The sequence below is a fragment of the Pantherophis guttatus genome, chromosome 3 (assembly GCF_059756535.1).
Source record: "Pantherophis guttatus breed Tessera chromosome 3, ASM5975653v1, whole genome shotgun sequence".
Classification (NCBI taxonomy): Eukaryota; Metazoa; Chordata; class Lepidosauria; order Squamata; family Colubridae; genus Pantherophis; species Pantherophis guttatus.
The window spans coordinates 155,197,482-155,218,580 of record NC_142065.1 but is presented as its reverse complement, the minus strand read 5'-3'; the positions used below and the strand labels follow the sequence as shown (position 1 = coordinate 155,218,580).

The 21,099-nt window shown below is 36.1% G+C and overlaps 1 protein-coding gene and 1 long non-coding RNA gene across 3 annotated transcripts in view; one reads left to right on the top strand and one right to left on the bottom strand.

Annotated features, from left to right (window-relative positions):
* MBP (myelin basic protein) overlaps positions 1-21,099 on the bottom strand; it is a 141,817-nt gene that overhangs the window by 103,492 nt on the left and 17,226 nt on the right. The window lies entirely within an intron of this gene.
* LOC117672579 (uncharacterized) lies at positions 478-7,047 on the top strand. Its single transcript, XR_004593287.2, has 3 exons — positions 478-554; positions 1,361-1,531; positions 6,960-7,047. It is a non-coding gene; the product is annotated as an uncharacterized LOC117672579 (long non-coding RNA).

Here is a 21,099-nt window from a genome sequence, read left to right as displayed (position 1 = left end):
ACAATGAAATAAACAATATAGATCACTGAATTGAAAGCATTGCTTCTTCTGTTGTTCTAAATAAAGCCTTCTGCAATTTAATGCTCCCCTGACCATCATCATCACTGGGGACATTTGGGGAATTCATCTTCCAGAATTTTCTACTCCATTAGGATAAAGTGTCAGGGTTCCAAGTAATACACTCATAGCAAACAGAACTCCAAGGCAAGCAGTTTCCTCAAAGAACAGGTTTATTGGATATATCATATTGGCACAGGCTGGTGAAAACTGACTCTGGTTCCCGCGGTTTTCACCTAATTAAAAGCCCCCCCCTTTCCCACACAATCAGTCACATGGGCCAATCAAGGCGCTCTCTGGTTGCTAGGTAGCATCACTCCTCCTCTCTTCAGCCACCTGTGGGAATGTCCTTGATTCACAGGGGAACTATTTTGTTTTGGCTACAAAAACCCCAGCTATCTCTACTCCCCCTCCCTATCCCTCAGCACCATTGTGGCAACACTGAAGCCTCCAAGATGGCCTCAGCCAGGCTAACTTCAGAGTTGACATAAAGACTGGTGAGTTCTGGGAAATGATGACACCGGGTTGGGAAATTCTAATAGAAAACCTGCTATAACGTTCATTAATTTGGCTTAACCTTCAGAAAGTCAATTGAAATATATCAGTCATGCATTAGCAGGGTTAAAACACAATGTAAGATAGAGAAGGAATATTTAAAGGGCTCAGTGGGAAATGATTGGTGGGGCTTGGGACACATCTGTAGAAGGTCAGGTGCAGCCTATAAAATATTCTGTGTCCATTATTATTAATAGGAAGCCATGATTCAAACCAAGTAAAACAACTCTGTACTAAACTTTTAAGAAAGAGCTTTTATAAGAAGCAATTAGAGTGTTTTAAATAATATTTGGACAGTGAAACAGACTGCCTGTGAATGATAAGTACTTTGTTGCAATGAACATTGACCATATATCCTTCCAATATGCTCTAGTTGTGGTCTATTTCTATGAGGGACTGGAATAAATAAACCCTTTTAGATATCCCTGATATACGTATACTTACTATTCAGTAACTGTTGCAATTTACATGATGTGGTCTAACTGGCACATACATGATAGATAAATTCCACTTCATGGCATAATGGACAGAGATGAGGGAGGCTTCTTAAGAAGATTTCAACCCTCTCAGTTAAGTATGAGAATTAAAATCTGTCTCCTCTCTGTCGAGGGAGAAAATCCATTTGCACACCAAAAAGGTGTTGCATCCTCAACCAGGATTTTTAAGAGTAGGCATTGTACCAAGTTATAGACTGCCTTTCCCAAGAATATTTTCAAAGCTATCGATATCCTGATTATTATTTTCAAAGCCTTTTCCACAGAATAGCCTCCACCCCAGTGGTGGTATTCATTTGGTTTTATCCGATTTGGGCGAACCGGTAGTGGTGCCTGTGGGAGGCTCTGCCCACCCATCCGGATGTCATCATGTCCCGTTTTTGATGCTCTGCGCACACTCTCACTTTTGCAAACCGATAGTGAAGGTAAGTGAATACCACCCCTGTTCCACCCTGAAACAGAGAGGTTCAGACTTGCCTCTTCTCTCAGGCATTGGGGAAGATGGGAGGTGAGCCCGGTATATATGCATGTAAAAGAAAGCTCTGGACCATATTGGTTGGAAACATGCGGAACAGGCCTTCATCCTGCATAACGGCTGAAATGATGATTTAAGAGAGTATTGTTATGACACTGATAGCGTGTTACGAGTCTCAAACTTGTTTTTAATTATTATTAAGCTGTGTTTGTTAGGTGCCAATAGTTGTTTCATATAATGTAGGTGGCCATATAAATATTTCAAATAAATAAATAAATTGCTAGATGATAATGCTACATCTAAATTTCCGCATTGTAAGGTTTATTTATTTATTCACAGCTTGGTAATAAATTACAGAGTTGTTCTTTCACACAACCCGTTTCCTAGAAAAAGATACGGCAGGTTTCACAGATACGGCTCAGTTAAATAAGAATCTTTTACTGCTGACAAGAATGAAACCATATGAAACAGTTCATTGCCTGCTGCCAGTTGTAAAGCTCATGGTGGCTTGAGTCTACAGTTCCTTTTTTTTTTTTTTTTAATGTTCTGCTCTCCCCATGAATTAATGCACTGTTTGTGCAGTTCTTGGAGATCTTGAAGTTGAATGGTTATTGAGAATGTACAGAATTGCCCCTTCTGGTCTGAGAACCACTGGCTCTTTCGTTAATTCTCAAGACAAACGAACAAAAATAATATTTATAACATTCCCCCACCCACTGGTATAATCCATCTTCAATCAAAATAATAAGTAAAAACAAATAATCCTTAAAATTATCAAAGAGCAATGAAATCAACATCCACTATATGGTAAAAAAGACTCACAACACTAAATGCAATTTCCTGCCATCTAATCTTGCTCATAACTTTTCAACAATAAAAGCTAACTTTAATACTCTCCATTTCAAGAAGGGTTCACAATGGCTTTTATCAATCAGTCTGCTTTATGAAATAAGCTTTCACATCTTTAATACATCTACATCTAAAGATGCAGGGAGCCAGATCAGAGGAGAAGAGAATTTCATAACTGTGGACTTCAGTCCTAATATGCAAAGAAATGGAATAGCGAAATCTGTAAAAAGAGAACTGGAATTTTTTTTAAAGTCTTGTTAATTGTGTTTATAAATCAGGTCAGAACAAGGTGGTAGCTTGGATAAACAGGGAAAAGGACCAACTGCATGAAACACTAGTCTCAATAACTTAAATTGGCCAATACAAACCCTGCAATGGGAATAAAATCAGCAAAATGAACAATGGTCCTGAACAATGTGTATTGCAAAACAACGATATAACATTCAACTCGGATAAGATGGAGTTGAACCAAAGGCAGGATGGCATCTTGGTTTCTATCAGTGTTGCAATGGCTAATTATTCAGTGGTTTAACGCATTTAATTCAATACATATTTGTATGAATAATAAATCTGAAGCAGGAATGGATAATTGCCATTTCTGCAGTGGAATGCAGCTATTTAATAAAAATATTCTGTATGCAGTAAACCCTTGATTTACCAGAGCAATGGGATAGAAGAGATGCATTAAAACAGAATGTATGTTAAATTTGAATGGGATTTTACACATGCCTATCCTATACAGGCCACAAAAGAGAATGGGTTTTTACACATGCTTTTTCTATGTATTTTATGCATATCATATATGTAAAAGGGATTTTATACAAATCTATTTTGCTCATGGATAAATGACAACTAGGATTTTACATGCGTGCATTTAGGTTTTATAAGTTCCATCCAAGATCTCTTTAATCAAGCACTTACTAAACAGTCCTTTTATGGAGATGGAAGAGAAATGGCAAATAATTTATCTCTGTCAGTATTAAATATCTATTTATTTATTCATTAAATTTATATGCCACCCATAGCTGAGATCCTAGTACCTGTGACTGGTACAGAAAGTTATTGTATGTTTTGTTTGACATTGTTATAAGCTGATATCTGTTATTTGTATTTTGAGATATGCTGTTTTAGATATGCATAAAGAATTGGCTATGAGTCTTAGGTTTTTCTTTAAACTACATCAATGCACAATTTAAAAAAGCAACTTGTGGTAGTGGCTGGTGTCAGAGAAATACAAAACTTGAGAAATATAATCGATATTGAGATTTTGATTCAAATCCTTTCTTTTACAATTTTGTGATTTTTTATCTCCCTTTATATTTTAAAGTTCATAATTAAAGAAAGAATGAGGAAAGAAAAAAGAGATTTTTACTCAAATCCAAAAACAGTCCTGTTCACCTGGTTGAGTCTAATTAAGTTATAATTCTTTCTCTCTCTCACATACACACATCTCTCTCTATGTGTCTGTCTGTCTGTCTGTGAAGCCTAATAACAAAATTCAGAGAAATAAATGCAGACATCTGGATGATAACATACTTAAAAAAAAATACCTTATTTATGGGAATGAAAAATAATCAAACTCCACAGGTGTGAAGCAGGGGTGAAATGCTACCTGTTTGCTCTGGTTTGAGTTCAGATTTCCTGCTTTCTAGCAAAGCTAAACCGGGCAGCCCAGCTGATCCCCCCTCACTGTTCTATTTACCTTCCCAAGCCTCCTTTTGGCTCGTACTGAGCATGTGGCGCTGTTCTACTTACCTTCCCAAGCCTCCTTTTGCTGTGTACTGTGCATGCATGTGCACAGCACACTTTGGTGCGCACTGTGCATGCACATGCAGCACAGCGCGTGTTTGGTGTGCACTGTGCATGCGCATGCAGCACAGCTTGCATTTGGCGCACAGCATTCATTCATTTTCATTTCATTTTATTTAATTTGTATACCGCCCTACTCCCGAAGGACTCAGGGCAGTGAACAGGCACAGAATAAAACACATAAAATACAAAAATTAAGAGCAGAAATAAAATCGAATTAAATCAATTTAGCCCAAGACAAATTTAAAACCCCAGGTTAAGAACAAATTAAAATTTACATTAAAATTTACATTAAAAAAGAATGGGAAAGGTTAGGCCAGACCAGCCTGGTGAAATAAAAAGGTCTTAAGAGCATGTATGCGCGGCCAGCGGACTGGTAGCAAACCAGTTCAGATTTCACCACTGATGTAAAGTAAATTTCAAGCAAGGCAAGCCTGTAGAATTTTAGGAAGCTAAGAGGACTAAAAATGTTGCTCATCAGTATTCAGTAGGTAATTTCTATAAAATTAAGACATTCCAATGGTACATTTTGTCTGGATGTCTATCAAAGGTCAAAGGAATAACTTTTTTGCTTTTGAGCTGAGAAAGGATTCTCCAATTTGCTTAATTGATAGCAGAGTGAAAAAAGGTTAATTTATTACTGAGAGCTAAAAGTTGAATAAGAATTGTTATATCGTGAAGGGAAATTCCCCAAATTAGTTGAGCCAGGATATGAGCAATTATGATGTTGGCAAAATAATGAGGGGTGGTTTTGGTTAGCTATAAAGGCAAGGGAGGAGTTTCAAATGTGGTGAGATTAAAAAATAATCATATTCAGATTAAGAATACAACCAGCATTTTGAGTGAGCAATGAATGTGAAAGACAAGATAAAAATTAAGTCTGGGTACACAGAGAGACAATTCCAGGCTGTGAAGACAATTTAATTGTATTGAGCCTTGAGCAGAGGATTAAGATCAATAGCCCAAATCAGCCTCCTGGGATCTACGTATCTTCCAGATTTATGGACTTCAATTCTCACTTCTTAGCAAGGGTCATGAGTAACTCCGGGAGAAGGAATCCACAGGTTTTTATTTCACTCATCTGCACATAAATCTGTACATTTTGGATGATTGTACCAACTGCAATTTGTTTGTGGAGAGATAAATAATACCAGAGAAGATTCCCAAAACTAACTGATGCTACCCAAGAAAGCAATAACGACAACTCTATAAAACAGACTTTCCTTTGCTACTTTATTGCCCATCCTGCCTAACAAGATGGAATTCAATGTAGGGAGAAGTAAGATTTTACATTTAGACAAGCAAAACCAAATGCACAAGTATAGAATAGGTAATACCTGGCTCAATAGTAGTAACTGGACAATCACTTGAATATGAGCCAGCAGTGTGCTGCAGCTGCAAAGTTAAAGCAGTCCTAGGCTTTATTAATAGGATAGAATCAAGATCACATGAAATGTTAGTACCACATTATAATGCCTTGGTAAGACCACATTTGGAATATTGCATCCAGTTTTGGTCACCACAATATTAAAAAGACTTTAGACAGAGTGTGGAGAAGTGCAACAAAGGTGATTAAGGGGTTGGAGGCTAAAACATATGAAGAACAGTTGCAGGAATTGCATGTCTAATCTAGTGAAAAGAATGATTAGGGGTGACATGATAGCAGTGTTCCAATATCTCAGGGGCTGCCACAAAGAACAGAGGGTCAATCTATTCTCCAAAGGCATCTGAATGCAGGACAAGAAGCAATGATGGAAACCAATGAAAGAGGGAAGCAACCTAGAATTAAGGATAATTTTCCTGAGAGTAAGAATTAACATCTGGAATGGCTTGCCTTCAGAAATTGTGGGTGCTCCAACAGTTGAGGTTTGCAAGAAGAGACAGGGCAAACATTTGTCCAGAATGGGATAGGGTCTCCTGCTTGAGCAGAATATTGTACTAGAAGACCCCCTTCCAACTCTCTTATTCTGTTATTCTATAATTGGCTGGGCAAGCCATGAAATATAATCTATATATGAATTGTGAGGTTCAAATAAAAGCCCACATAGTCGGTGTCAAGAAAAATATTTCCCATACAGTAATGGCGAGTAACTAAGTAGGCTGCAATTAGAGGAAAGAGCTCTGGACTTATTATATAGTTTCAAAGTTAACAGCAGGGGCTTCTTAGAATAATTGCAGTTATCCTAGAAAATGTACTTTAATTTTATGTTTTTCTTGACAAACTATAGGTATTAGTTCAACTCATAAATGCCAAAGATTTGGAAATACTGCGAGTGGGACATGTTGCAGCAACTAAGGAAGGCTATAGTTAAATAATGCAGACAGATGTAGCAATACAGAAAGGGCTGTTGGGATGAATTATCAAAAATTGAAAAACCGCATAAAAGTAGCATTTAAAAGTTAGTAAAAAATACAACATATGTAACATGCATTTTCTCAAATTGTTTGACATCACCTTATGAATGTTTAATTTCAAGTGGCAACCAGTCAGCGAGTGAAATGAATGATGCAGTAATCAAGCTGGGAAAATGTTATTATCATCATCATCATATCTTTAATGAGGACATTGTACATAATATGCCCAATGCTGTCGTACCATAGGACACATGTCAAACTGATTTGCATTTGTGCACGTACTAAGCACAACACATGATTCCCTGCAGTCTCCAGCTAGAATTTAGCAGACATCTACAGACTATATGTTCTATTTTTTTTTAAAGTACACCATGCAGAGACTGACATTCGGACAAAGCTCTTGGGGATCATGCTGTATATGCCAGCTGGCACATCTCACCCACATTGTTTTCCATCTGGATTCAGTAATTTCCTGCCTCAGCTTCTCCTGCTGACCATGTTCTACATTCTGTAATTTACATTGGCTGGTTCAATAGTCAGCAGAAACATTACCACTTGCCAAATCTGGTGAGTACAATTTGCTGCTGTCTGCTCACAAAGTCATGTATTACTTGTGTGTGAGAGAAACTGGATCAGATTCTGTAAACATGTTTGGTATTAAAGAAGGAACATGTTTCTCTTAGATGTGTAAGTGCACTGTCTTTCAAAATCATCTAATTTTCTTCACATACTGCTCTGAGCTTTCTTGAAAAGAGAATGTGCATATAAACCAGACCAGTGAAGCTTATAACTTTCCAGATGTTCTGAGCAGAACCGAGAACATCCCTCATTACTAGCCATTAGTAGCCATATTGGTTGAGTTGCTGACAACTATAGTTCAACTTTAGCAGCATTGGTAGGGTTTCGGGTTTTGCACACAAATGTTCTTCTTACCACAGTATTAAATCATAGAAAAAAAAAAAAAGACAATCAGATTTCCTTGGTCAATTAACCCAGGAATAGAACCACAGGTTGCATATGGATCTCAGCAAATTAATTTTTGCCCTGCTCCCCATTTTAAGATTGCACCACTCAAATTTGCAATGAAATGGGCAAATGTTGAAAAAAACCAGTTTTGGGTCATTTGATTGCTTTTAAGAGTAGTTGGGGGGAATAGTTTGTCCCTCAGAGGTGTTCCTCTCCTCAGAAGTCTGAGACTGGAGGAGTTACCTTTTATCCAGGACAGCAAATAATGACATATTTTTTTCATCTCATTCTGTAGGAAGTATTTTAGATAGGAAGAACTTAATTATCAATTTGGAATTTAGCCAAGTCACTGCATTAACACTTTCTGACACTATCACAAGTCATTCTCTTAAAATTCAAGCTTGTTTCTAATCTTAAGGACAAATAATATCAGCCAGTTTTTTGGTCTGCACTTTGAATACTGTTTTATATATGATGTACAGTAAGTTGGGTGTAAGACAGAGAAAGTGAGGCTGAAAGAGAATGGATGTGTAGGTACAGTTCTTTTTCAGAGCTGAAGTTGGAATGGTATTACATTTGTTTATGAAATGTTAATTGTGTGAGGAGATAATACTCAAATAATCTCCTCACAATTAGCATTTCATGAACAAATGTATTACAGTATATACAAATGTAATACAGTTCCAACTTCAACTTTGAAAAAGGACTGTACCTACACACCAGTGGTGGGCTGCTCCCGGTTCAGTTTGGTTCTTGCAAACTGGTAGTAACGGCGGCGGGAGGGTCTGCCCACCCACCCAGACATCATCATGAATAATCTGTGCATGTGCAGAAGCGTGCGTGCACACTCCTCCTGCAAACCAGTAGCAGAGGTAAGTAGAACACACCCCTGCTACACACCCATTCTCCTTCAGCCTCATTTTCTCCATCTTACACTCAACATACTGTACATACTTGTATGTCTCACAGGAAAAACAATTGGCAACCATGAGAGAGTTGGCATACAAGTCTCTCCCTAAAATTTGTAGAATTATAGTCTTCATGAACCATATTCATGATTTTTCACAACCCAACCCACCATGAAAACCCCACATAAAACATCTATACTCATGAGAAGAGAACTGAAGCCCAGAATATACAGCCTAAAATTTATTGTTAAATTTGTATACCGCCCTTCTCCCTGAGGACTCAGGGAGTCATACTTGTGATGCTATGGTAGTGATATTTAGACTAAGTAAATCCAGTTCTACTTAGCGTCAAACCATGCCCTAGAATGAACTAAAATTATGAAATCTGGTCTGGGGAAATGAGGCCTGATGTATAAAGAATTCATACGTTAAAAAAACCCCCATAGGTCCTGAACTGAACTGTAATAACATCCATATCAATGATTGTTCAAGAAGGACATTTATGCCTAAAAGGATGAGGCAAGTTTAACAAAAGTATCATTAAAATTTCTATAAATAAAAATATCTTAAACGTAGTCATTTCAATTCATATCCATCCTTTTCAATAAGCTAACAACTTTTCTTTTTCTATGGGTTGCATTCCATTATGGTTGATCTAGTGAAGTCTACATGGAATTGATGGGAGGAAATAAAGCAAGCTATTGTAGCAGAGGCAAAAACCAAGAAATAGGTTGGGTTACATTATAATTCCATCCCATCTGATATTCTTTCCATCCCCACAATCATGTTCTCTTTATGATACCCACTTGCCTAGAAATGGACAGATCAACATCTGTCCATTTGGGCCTGGTGGCTTAGCAGACTGATAGCATTGTGATTAACACCAGTTGTCTGCAATTACTTGTAAGTTCAAATCTCACCAGCCTTCCATCCTTTTTTTTTATTGAAAAGTTTTATAGGAAATACAAACATTTTCTCCCCCCCACCCTTCCCCCCTCAACCCCTCCCACCCCCTGCCTCCCACCCCCCTTCCCCTCCTTCCCCCCCACCCCCGTCCCTAGACTTCCCAGAACAAGCACAGGGTATAGCATTCACAAACATAAAGCTAAAATATGCTAACAAATTATTGCATTCATATTCTCCCTATGTCTGTAACTCCTTATAACTCAAAAAACTATAAACATACACTACTTAAATATTATTTCATTCATAAGCTATATGTATCTTCTTGTTTAGATACTTTTTTTGTATATAGTCAATCCATCTTCTCCATTCCGATATATATCTTTCATTTGAATGGTCTTTAAGGTATGATGAAATTTTTGCCATTTCTGCCAAATGCACGACTTTTAGTGTCCATTCCTCAATGGTGGGTGGATCTTCCTTCTTCCAATACTGTGCCACCAGTAACCTGGCAGCTGTTATTAAATTCAAAACCAACTTAGTCTCTATTACAGTACAATCCGTAACTATTCCCAGCAGAAAAAACTGTGGTGTAAATTTAATTTTTTTCCTTAAAATATTTTGAATAATCCACCATATTTTTATCCAAAAAGCCTTAATTTTTTACATGTCCACCATATATGAAAATATGTAGCATCTTTACACTCACATCGCCAACACTTAGGTTGTAAATTTGGGTACATACAGGCTAGTTTTTTTGGGTCTAAATGCCATCTATAAAACATTTTATAAAAGTTCTCTCTTAGATTTTGAGCTTGTGTGAATCTTACATTTCTAACCCATATCTTTTCCCATGTTTCCATCATTATTCGTTCACTTATGTTTTGTGCCCATTTTATCATACAATCCTTGACTAGCTCTGTTTCTGAGTCTATTTCCACTAATACATTATACAACCTTTTTATATGCATTTGACCTTTATCTCTTATTTGCTTTTCAAATTCTCATCCTGCTGCAAAATACCAATTTTTTGATCTTCTCTCCATCTGGCCTGCAGCTGACCATACTGAAACCAAGTCCTAATAATTCCTTCTTCTCTTAATTGCTCCATAGATTTTAATTGTAATCTGACTCCTTCCTTATAAAGGAGTTCCTTATATGTAATCTTATCTTGCTTTTGCTCCAAATTTATGTTCTCTATCGCATGTCTGGGTACTGTCCATATTGGTAACTTATCATTTAATTTATATTTATACTTTTTCCAGACACGCAATAGAGCATTTCTTAATAAATGACTTTTAAAAGTCTTATCTACTTTCTTGTCATACAATAGATAAGCATGCCAGCCGTAGACCAGACCATATCCCTCAATATTCAATATCTTTTCCTCCGTTAAATTTATCCAATCTGTAATTGCTGAGAGGGCAGCGGCTTCATAATACAATCTTAAGTTAGGCATTTTAAGACCACCTCTTTCTCGGATGTCTTGCATTATCTTTTGATTAACTCTCAGTTTCTTCCCTGCCCACACAAACTTGTTTATGCCCTTCTGCCATTCCTTCAAATTTTCATCTTTTTTAAGTATAGGTATCATTTGAAAAAGGAATAAAAATTTTGGTAAGATATTCATTTTTACAGCGGCTATCCTACCCAGCAAAGACAGTTGTAATTTTTTCCAATTATCCATCTCTTTCTGTATTTTTTGCCATAACGGTTCATAATTATGATAAAATTTCATATTTGCAATTATAATATAAACCCCTAAATATTTAACCTTCTTAACTATTTCAAATCCTGTTAACCTTTCTATCTCTTCTTTCTGGCTTCTGACCATATTTTTAGCTATTATCTTTGTTTTAGTTGTATTTATTTTAAAACCAGATACTTGTCCATATGAGCAGATTATATCCATCAAGGCTGTAATCGATTGTACTGGTTGGGCTAAATTAACCACCAGGTCATCTGCAAATGCTCGTAGCTTGTACTCATGCTGTCTAATTCTAATTCCCTTTATTATATCTGTCCCACGTATTTTATTTAGTAAAATTTCCAGTGTCAAAATAAACAATAACAGAGACAACCTTGCCTTGTTCCTTTTTCTATATTGAAATTATCTGTTAAACCACCTTTCTAAGGTAGGTAAATTTAGGAGCCAGTTTGTGGGGGCAATAAGCTGACTTTGTATAAATATACAAAAGTATGAAGGCTATTGCTTAACACATTTTAAGCCGCCCTGAGTCTCCGGAGAAGGGTGGCATATAAATCAATTAAAAAAAAAACAAAAAAAAAAACATCTGAACGCTTTGCGTGTGGACGACTTCTTAAATCAGCTCAACATAAAATTTAATCAAGGGCTGCAAACTGCCCATCTGTGATTTATGTTATGGATAAAATTCTTTTGAATGGTTTAGTAATTTTGGAAAATTAGTTTTCCATTGCACATTGTATGGATTGTGTGGCAGTGTAATCTCTCATACACAAAATACATGATTTTCCATTCCAAAAAGTTGTTTATTTTTTATTTATTTTTGCAACTGTCAATCAGCAAATTTAAAAAGTAGTTTTGTCTTCTCTTATAATCCCATCCATACATTTGAGAGTCCAATGAGCATGAATCTACTCAATGTTTTTTGTTAAAAAAAACCCCCAACAATACTATGAATTTTAATAAAGGAAAAGGCTTTCCGATGTAACTGAAACTTAAAGTTATTTATTTATATATCCTTTCCACCAGTGAGGTCAAGTCAATTTACCTGGGTGAAGGGGATCTTAATTTAATCCCCATAAGAATCCTATGTAATAGATTGGGCTAAGAGAGGAGGATTTAAGGAGCCCTGTGTTCAAGTCAAGCATGGGATACAGCAAGATCATCTCCCCCTTCCCTTTCATGGGAATCTAGTTTTGGAGAGTTGATTTCAAGAGATTTTGCAAACTGTCAAGACTGTAAACAAAAAACAATAATAATTGAATTGTTAGAGCTACTAGCATTAATTTGAGAAAAAGACAGAGCCCAGTCATAATGTTTAAATCCTTTATAAACTCCAGCCATTTCTATTTATGGTCATATTTCCATTCCTAACATAAAAAGCTAATGTTTACTTGGCTAAAGCAGACTTTCCCAAACTGGTCCCAAGCCTCCAGCTATAATGAACTATCAATCATCTCTAGCTAGTATGCCCACTGGAGATAATGAAAGGTGTAGGTAATTTGTAGGTAGCAGTCTGATCTGAAAGGTTTTCTCCAGGGTAGAATATGTCTTAATTTTACCTATTTGAATATATCTTTTAAAATTAGGATTAGTTTTGCTATCAGCTAAAGCTAATGGCCAGTTTATTATGTAAACTTTTGTGAAGAAATACATGTTATCAATTGAGTTATTCGACAAAATATATAACATACTAAATAACTTTTCAATCGGACATTTTAGAAGCTGGATTTTTTTTTTTCAAAATTACAGTCTCCTCAAGAGAATTGACACACGGAGAAAAACATTTTACTTCTGCTAAAATGTGTGACATTCATTTTCTCTTCAGATAAATTTTCCAGTTGCAGAACCATTGCATATTCCTTGTGAATTTTGAGATTAAATTAACCTTTACACAAGGTCTTTCCTTTTCATAGCTACCCAAAGTTTTTAAGTACTTATTCATATTAATAAAGTACACTGCTAAAATTCTAATTAAACAGACAGATATTGATCTTAAATCAGTCTAAATCATCATTCCATTGCTCAGTTCCAGCATTTGCCCATTGTTTCATGATGGCTCAAGAAGAAACACACAACAATGTTCTTGAAATCTAGATTCAACCTGAATAAACAGAATTATCAAAATCAGTTGTAGTTAAGTACAATTATATACCTTAAGTTCCATTTGAACTTAAAGTAGCATTAAATCTGAACTTTACATATAAATGCATGCAATCATAGATAAACAGCTTTAAGAAGGGTTACATAAGTAATTCAGCTCTGACCAGATCAGCATCTAATATATTAATTTGCATAATATTGACATTTTACTTCTGTGGCCTCTATTTTGGCCCAGTGTATTTTTAGATTTTTTTAAAAAAAATCCTGCCTTATTTTATTATTATTATTATTATTATTATTATTATTATTATTATTATTATTATTATTATTATTAGTAATTCAAGGGGGCAAACATACCGGATATTTCTTCCTCCTCCTTTTTTCCCACAACAGCCCTGAGAGTTAAATTGGCTTTCATACTCATAGCCTCCTGATTTCTAGCCTGGTGCCTTAATCACTAGACCAAACAGGATGACTCAGCTCAATCATGCTTGCACCATCATAATTTTTTTGTCACGTTTGTGGCAGTGGTGACATGTTTATTGTCTTCTTTAAATCAACAAAGGACAAACCATGCTATGATTAGCATTTCCTTAACCAAGACTCCCAAAACTAGAATTATGGGCTTCCACTAGCAAATACTCCATGTGGGCTGGGCAGGGAAGGAGAGTGGCTGAGAAGAAAAACATCAAGATAAGAGAGCTAAAATTTTCATAATAAACCTTTCAGACTTTAATTTCATGGAGAGCTATTATTTTCCTCTGGAATACTAAATCCTGGAGCATCATCCGATAATATTGGCTGGCTTCCGGTGGTCTTCCGGGTGCGCTTCAAGGTATTGGTTCTCATCTTTAAAGTGCTCCATGGCTTAGGGCCCGGTTATTTATGAGACCACCTTCTGCCACCGATAACCTCCCACCGGCCAATTCGCTCCCACAGAGAGAGCCTCCTCAGGTGCCATTGGTCAAGCAATGTCGACTGACGACCCCCAGGGGGAGAGCCTTCTCTGTGGAGGCACCCGCCCTCTGGAACGAGCTACCCCCAGGAATACGACTGATCCCGGACCTCCGGACCTTCCGTCGAGCTTTGAAGACCTTCCTATTTCAGCAAGCTGGGCTGGCTTAAAATTTTAATGGGTTATTTTAAAGGTAATGGGTTTTAATTTTTGGGAAGCCAATTCGATTTAATTCTGTTTTAAATTATTTTAAACTTTATATTGTATGTATTTTAATTTTGGCTGTTCACCACCCTGAGTCCTTCGGGAGAAGGGCGGTATACAAATTTAAACAATAAATAAATAAATAAATAAATAAATAAATAAATAAATAAATAAATAAATAAATAAATAATATTCAAATAAAGCTGGTTGCAATGAAAATCTCAAAAGATTAGTAGCTAAAGAGATAACAACTATAGGGATCCATGTCTAACTGACCAGTTTCATGTAGAATTACAAACTATAACCAATTAATGGTTATAACTTATAGATCCTCACACATATCGCTCCGCATAAAACAAAGATACTAATGAGAAATCAGTGCTAAAGGAGATGTTCTCTAAAAGCTAGAATTCTCCAGAGGGAAAATGAAGACTTTACTTTCTGTGTTATTTATATTCATATGGTTTGGGAACATCTGATTTCATTACTAGATAATTAACATTTTATAATTCTGTAGCACTTCCCATCATGTACATTTTTTATAGATGGATTGGTTCTAATCAAATCACAAAACAAATCACAACATAATATTATTTGGGTAAATGCAGGACAAACATCTGACTTTGAAAAGACATACAATTTTTCAAATTCCCCACGGCAATTTCTCTACCCATTTCATAAAAAAAAAAAAAAAAAAAAAACTAGACAAGAAAATAGGCTGAATACTCACATTTCTTCCTAAGAGAAGTGGGGAAATATGCAACCTTTAGATAACACTGGCTAGGAATGAAGAATAACAGAACTAAAAAATCAGCATTTGGAAAGATATGGCTGAGTGGTGTCTTTCCTATATGTCAAAGTTAGATTTTTCTTTCAAACTAATTCCAACTCCATATCCAATAAGATTTGATGAGGTCCTCTTATAGTATCAGATGTATTCAGCATGAAAATTTATGGATTAGGATCAGAGGTGGGTTTCAGCAGGTTCTGACCAGTTCTGGAGAACCGATAGCGGAAATTTTGAGTAGTTCGGAGAACCGGTAGTAAAAATTATGACTGGCCCCACCTCCATCTATTCTCTGCCTCCCAAGTCCCAGCTGATCGGGAGGAAATGGGGATTTTGCAGTAACCTTCTCCTGGATTGGGGAGGGAATGGAGATTTTTCAGTATCTTTTCCCCGGAGTGAGGTGGGAATGGAGATTTTACAGTATCCTTCCCCTGCCATGCCTACCAAGACATGCCACGCCCACAGAACTGTAGTAAAAAATTTTTGAAACCCACCACTGATTAGGATACAAATAACTTCAAAATGTACATTCAAGGCCACTATATTCCTTTCCATAGAGCCAACCAATTCTTTTTTTTAATTGACCAAATTGCTGGCTATGGGGCTAGCAGCAGTTCTTGCAAATTTCTTTCTCAAATACTCAGGATGAGGAAAAAAGAGAAAATTGAGACAGCCAATGACCTTAAAGCACCATCACTTGTATTATCTAAACAATTCAATTCTGATTGTCAACTTCTGAAAATAATTTTGTCTAATCAGTTATTCTTGTGCTTGATGTTGATAAGTTTCAGGAATCCAGAAAAGCTTTTTATTTCATCCATATTACATAAAGTAGACTGAACATTCCTGCTGAGATAATTTTGCTCTTTTGTATGACCTGAGATGCTTATATATGTATAATAAACATGTCCTAGATTAGAAAATGAAACAAATGACTTCCTAATTCTGTTTTCCTCCAAATAACTTCTGGATCATGTGTTCTTTAGTTCTTGTTCAACTTTCTATTCAGTCAAGTCTTAACTGTCAAGAAGAGTGACATTATTTTTTGAAATTTTAAAATTATCAGCAGAATAATGCTCAGCATGCATCTATTTAAGAAATAAACCTTATCAGTCAGGTCAAAAACCAGCTCAAATATTTCGGTCTCCTTTTAGAATTCATTAAACCATACCTTTTATTTATCTGGTATAAATACATAAATGAAAAGATGTACCTTATCCTTTTTAACAAGTACTTTATATATTTCAGACACAATGTACTCTAATGCCATCACATAGTCAATGTCCACAACTTAAAGTTTCCCATAGAAAAATAGTTATAATCCTAATCTAAACCATATGGCCCTTCTCTGATCAATTGTATATAAAAGTTAATCCTTGACCTACAACCATTCGCTTAGTGACCATTTGAAGTCACAACAGCACTGAAAAAAGTGTCTTAGAAGCAGTCTTCGCACTTAACAATAATTGCAGAATCCCCTCGGTCATGAGATCAAAATTTTGGAGCTTGGCAACCAGCATATATTTACGATGGTTGCAATGTCCAGGGTGGTCATTTCCTTCTGGCAATCAAAGTCAAGAGAAGAAGTCAAATTTCCTTAAAAACAGCATGATTTACTTAACAGCTCAGTGATTCGCTGATCAGAAACAACTCATTTAACAATTCCATTGCCTAGCAACGGACATTCAAATCCCAATTATGGATATAAGCTGAGGACTATCTGTACTGAGAAGTGTTCTACTTCAGTTGCTCTCTCTTTGTGTTCAAGTTCTTTCTCTGATCAGGCCTTCTAGTCCTGCAACCCTATTCTGCTAGTTTGGTGCTGAAAAATGTTTTTTCCGCTTACAATATTACGTTCTAGCAGGTGGGCTTAAGCAGAAATTTTCTCAAACACTGACAACTGCCGTGATCTTTTTCCCCTGGTATCCCAAACAAGGCCACACCAAATGCAAGTCAAGAAGCGATCACATTAATAAAACTTGCTAAAACATTCTTTTAAGCAATTCTGCTACAAGCTGCTACACATTCTCTTCAAACATTCTGTTCACATGAATAATTAAGTGATCACATTTTGGAGAGCAGACAAACTTTGCATGAGTGTTTTATTTTGACATGCTACAGGGTTTACCACAAATGGAATAAACAGTCCTGTTTTTTTTTTAAAGGCACAATATCTCAATGCCGCTCCATTTTCAATACAATTCAGTCCGAATTCTAGCCAAGAGTTCCATATACAGTGTATGAAGTCTATTATTGAATGGAAATCTGAATTTAACAGAATAACAGAGTTGAAAGGGAGCTTGGAGGTCTTCTAGTCCAACCTCCAGCTCAAGCAGGAAAGTCTATACCATTTCAGACAATTGTCCAATCTGTTCTTAAAAATATCCAGTGTTGGATCACCCACAACTTCTGGAAGCAACTCGTTCCATTGATTAATTGCTCTAACTGTCAGGAAATTTCTCCTTAGTTCTAGGCTGGTTCCTTCCTTGATTAGTTTATATCCATTGATTCTTGTCCTATCTTCGGATGCTTTGAAGGGTAGATTTACTCCCCTCTTCCTTGTGGGAGCCCCTCAAATATTGGAACTCTGCTATCATGTCACCCCTAGCCCTTCTTTACACAATTCCTGCAACTGTTCTTCATATGTTTTAACTTCCAATCCCCTAATCATCTTTGTTGTTCTTCTCGACACTCTTTGTAGAGTCTCAACATCTTTGTATATTGTGGAGCCCAAACGGGATGCAATATTCCAAGTTTGGTCTTACCAAAGCATTATAAAGTGGTATTAACACTTCACATGATCTTGATTCTATCCATCTGTTAATGCAGCTGTTGGCTTTTTTGGCAGCTGCAGCATACTGTTGGCTCATATTCAAGTGATTGTCTACTAGAACTCCAAGATCCTTCTCAAGTTACTATTATTGAGCCTCTGCCAATGATGTACATTTGTTTTCTGTAGAAAATAAATATAAAGTATAAAAAGAAACCATCTTATTATCATCAAATGCTTGCCAAATAGCCTGATGACACTATATATCTCTTCCATTCTTCAGAATTTCCTGAAAATTCCTACCATAGCTGTGCCTTAATCAACATTTTAGTAACAAAATAACAACATTCTCTTATCTTTCCTGTTCAATCCTTTCTTCATTTCAGATGTTTTATGACACATCTATCCCTTTTTCACAGATTCACATTCTTTTATTTATTTCTACTCAGTGGAACATCATAGTTTCATTGTTATTCTTGTCTTTAATATTTTTTAATATAGAGTTTGACTCAAGTCTACCAAATAGGAAGAGAATAGATAGGTACAAGATTATGGTATGTTTGTTGGAAGTAATTGGAAGGCTTCTGGATACAAAGGAATATATTTTGTACGTAAATTAAAAGTGAATATTATTCCAAAAGCCCAATATGGTCAAAGAGAAAGGCAAATCATGTTCATGAACTGGGTATCATGAAAAATGAGCAAAATTAGCCTGCCTAAGTCACTAAAGGTTTATGCATAGGCTACCAACTAACTTCTGATTATTTGGGATGGCAATTTTCATAATCTCCTGACGGCTGCTTTCTGAAGGTTATAGAGTTATAATCCCAAAACCTGGCAGGAATTCGTTTGCACATACCATACTTGATGAAGAAGAATGAAAAAAATAATACATGGTATTTCTTTTACCTTAAAGTAATAAAGGGCAAACAATACTATGCTCTGCTTTTCCCATTGCAATTAAATGATCGAGTACAGGATGAGAATGAAAGGTTTTAGGATTGGGGAAGAAAAGGATACTCCTTTGTGCTTTGACTCGTGCAGAAACCTTCACACCTACAGCAATACAAGAAAGATATCAGATGATGGAAGAGACGTTGGCGAAATAAAGCCAGATGGAGATTATTAGCATACTTGCTAGAGCCCTGAGACTGAAGATGAACCAGACATGAAGCCAACATAATAATGAACAGAATATTTGCGACTGTTGGTTAATCTTATTTGCAACGGTTTGGTTGGCTCGTTTCATAATATTTCATATTGCACGGCTGCAGATCACATTGGAAAAACATAAAAATGATAGCTTTTGAGGCTGTAAATACAAAAGGAAGCAGCAAGTGAAATGGAAATAATTGGTCCAATTTTTGGGGGGAAGAAAAGAGTATTAAACTTAAAAGCACACAGAATCTGGACTTCGATGACAATTTTAAAATGCAGCAATCACACGAACCTCACTGAAGGATTAATCACTTGATCTGTCTAATAGGTGGCTGTTTCTGTTTGTTTGATGACAACAATAATTTATTGATGCCACACTGTAATTTTTGTACATTATTTACAATGAGTTGTATATTTTTTTTAAAAAATGTGCGATTGAAAATGGCCAACAAAGAAATTTCAAATAAGTCAACATGTTTTCAACCTTGCTCTTTAGCTGTGCAAATCGTTGTTTGAAAGACAACACATTCCAGATAGCAAACATATTTCAAGTATGGAAAGGGCTATATACAAACTAGTGTGGGTATCGGGCAAAGAAAGGATGTGTAAAATATAACATTTTTTTCCTGTTTACAGAGTAGATCAGAACATGTAGTTTGATGTCCTACAATCATTTATTGGAAATAAATCCACTGTATTGAGTGGTCCTTATTTTAATAAATATACCATTTGAGTACAACCTTGTTCAGAGGTCTGTTCCTTTGATACAATTATATTTATTGATCTTGATTGATAAGCTTGTCTGTAGAACACAGATGTAGTAATTGAAGTTCAAATAATACATAAAACTAAACAAAATCTTCAACAGCTTATCTAATCTATGAATGAATTTTAGAAACAAACTTTGTCACAAATCACCACAGGTCCACATTTTTACTTACAAGGTAATTAAAAAATTTATTCTGTAAAACTTCTAAGCGAAAATGAGCAAATAGTTAAAATCCAGTCTGCCCATTTATGAACTATGTTACATTAAACAAGTATTTCTATTCCCTGAAAGATATCTGTATCTCACTAGCTAACATGGAGACTGAAATATCATTTATTAGAAATAATAACTAATAACCAAGCACAGAGAAATACCATGATTGACCGCTTAAGAATTTTTTTATTCAATTAGTTGGAGGCAACTGCAATAAAATCATATCAGGGAGGAATAAACAACTTGCAACGAACATCCTGGTTTTTCAACTTACTCAAAGGTAAATACCAGTCTTAAAACCACCAAGGTTATTATCTGACATAGTATGGAGATTCCACTTGCCAGCTACTAATAAAGCAAAATATAAAGCAACAATAGAGACATTGTAGTGTGTGGGTGTGTGGAACAACTCAAGATGGTGGCCTTGTGATAAAAGTCCTTCTTAAAATTCATTGTGTGTGCAATGACTTTTTTAAAAAGGATGGGGACTTTCATTGCAGAACTGTTACCTTGTCTTTTTTTTTTGAAACACCCCGCAGATACCCTTATGGCTGCCTTCCATTTTGTTTTAACAAGTAGTTAGCACAGCAGGTATTTTTAGCTAAAAGATTGCAAAGAAGAGACAAGCCCCCTCCATTCACTACTGACATTGGGACCAAAATGGTGGCCAAAGCCATGGTCATAATGTCAATCTTGAAGCTGACCTGACTGAAGCCATCTTGGAGCTTCAGTGCTGCTACACTGGAGCAAGGGATAGGGAGGGGGGAATTAGAGATAGCTGGGGTTTGTGTAGTCAAAATAAAATTCTTTCACCTGGGAACCAAGGACATTCTCACACCTGGCTGGAGGAAAGAGGACTGATGTCACCAGGCCAGCAGAAGCTGCATTGATTGGGCCATTTGACTAATTGTTTGGGGTTGGGGAATTTTTTTTTTTACTTTTAATTAGGTGAAAATCAAGGGGCTCTTCAGAGTTGGTTTTTACCAGATATGTGCCAATTTGATAATTCCAAAAAAAGCTATTCTTTGAAGAATCCACCTGCCTCGGAGTTTTGCTTGCGATGG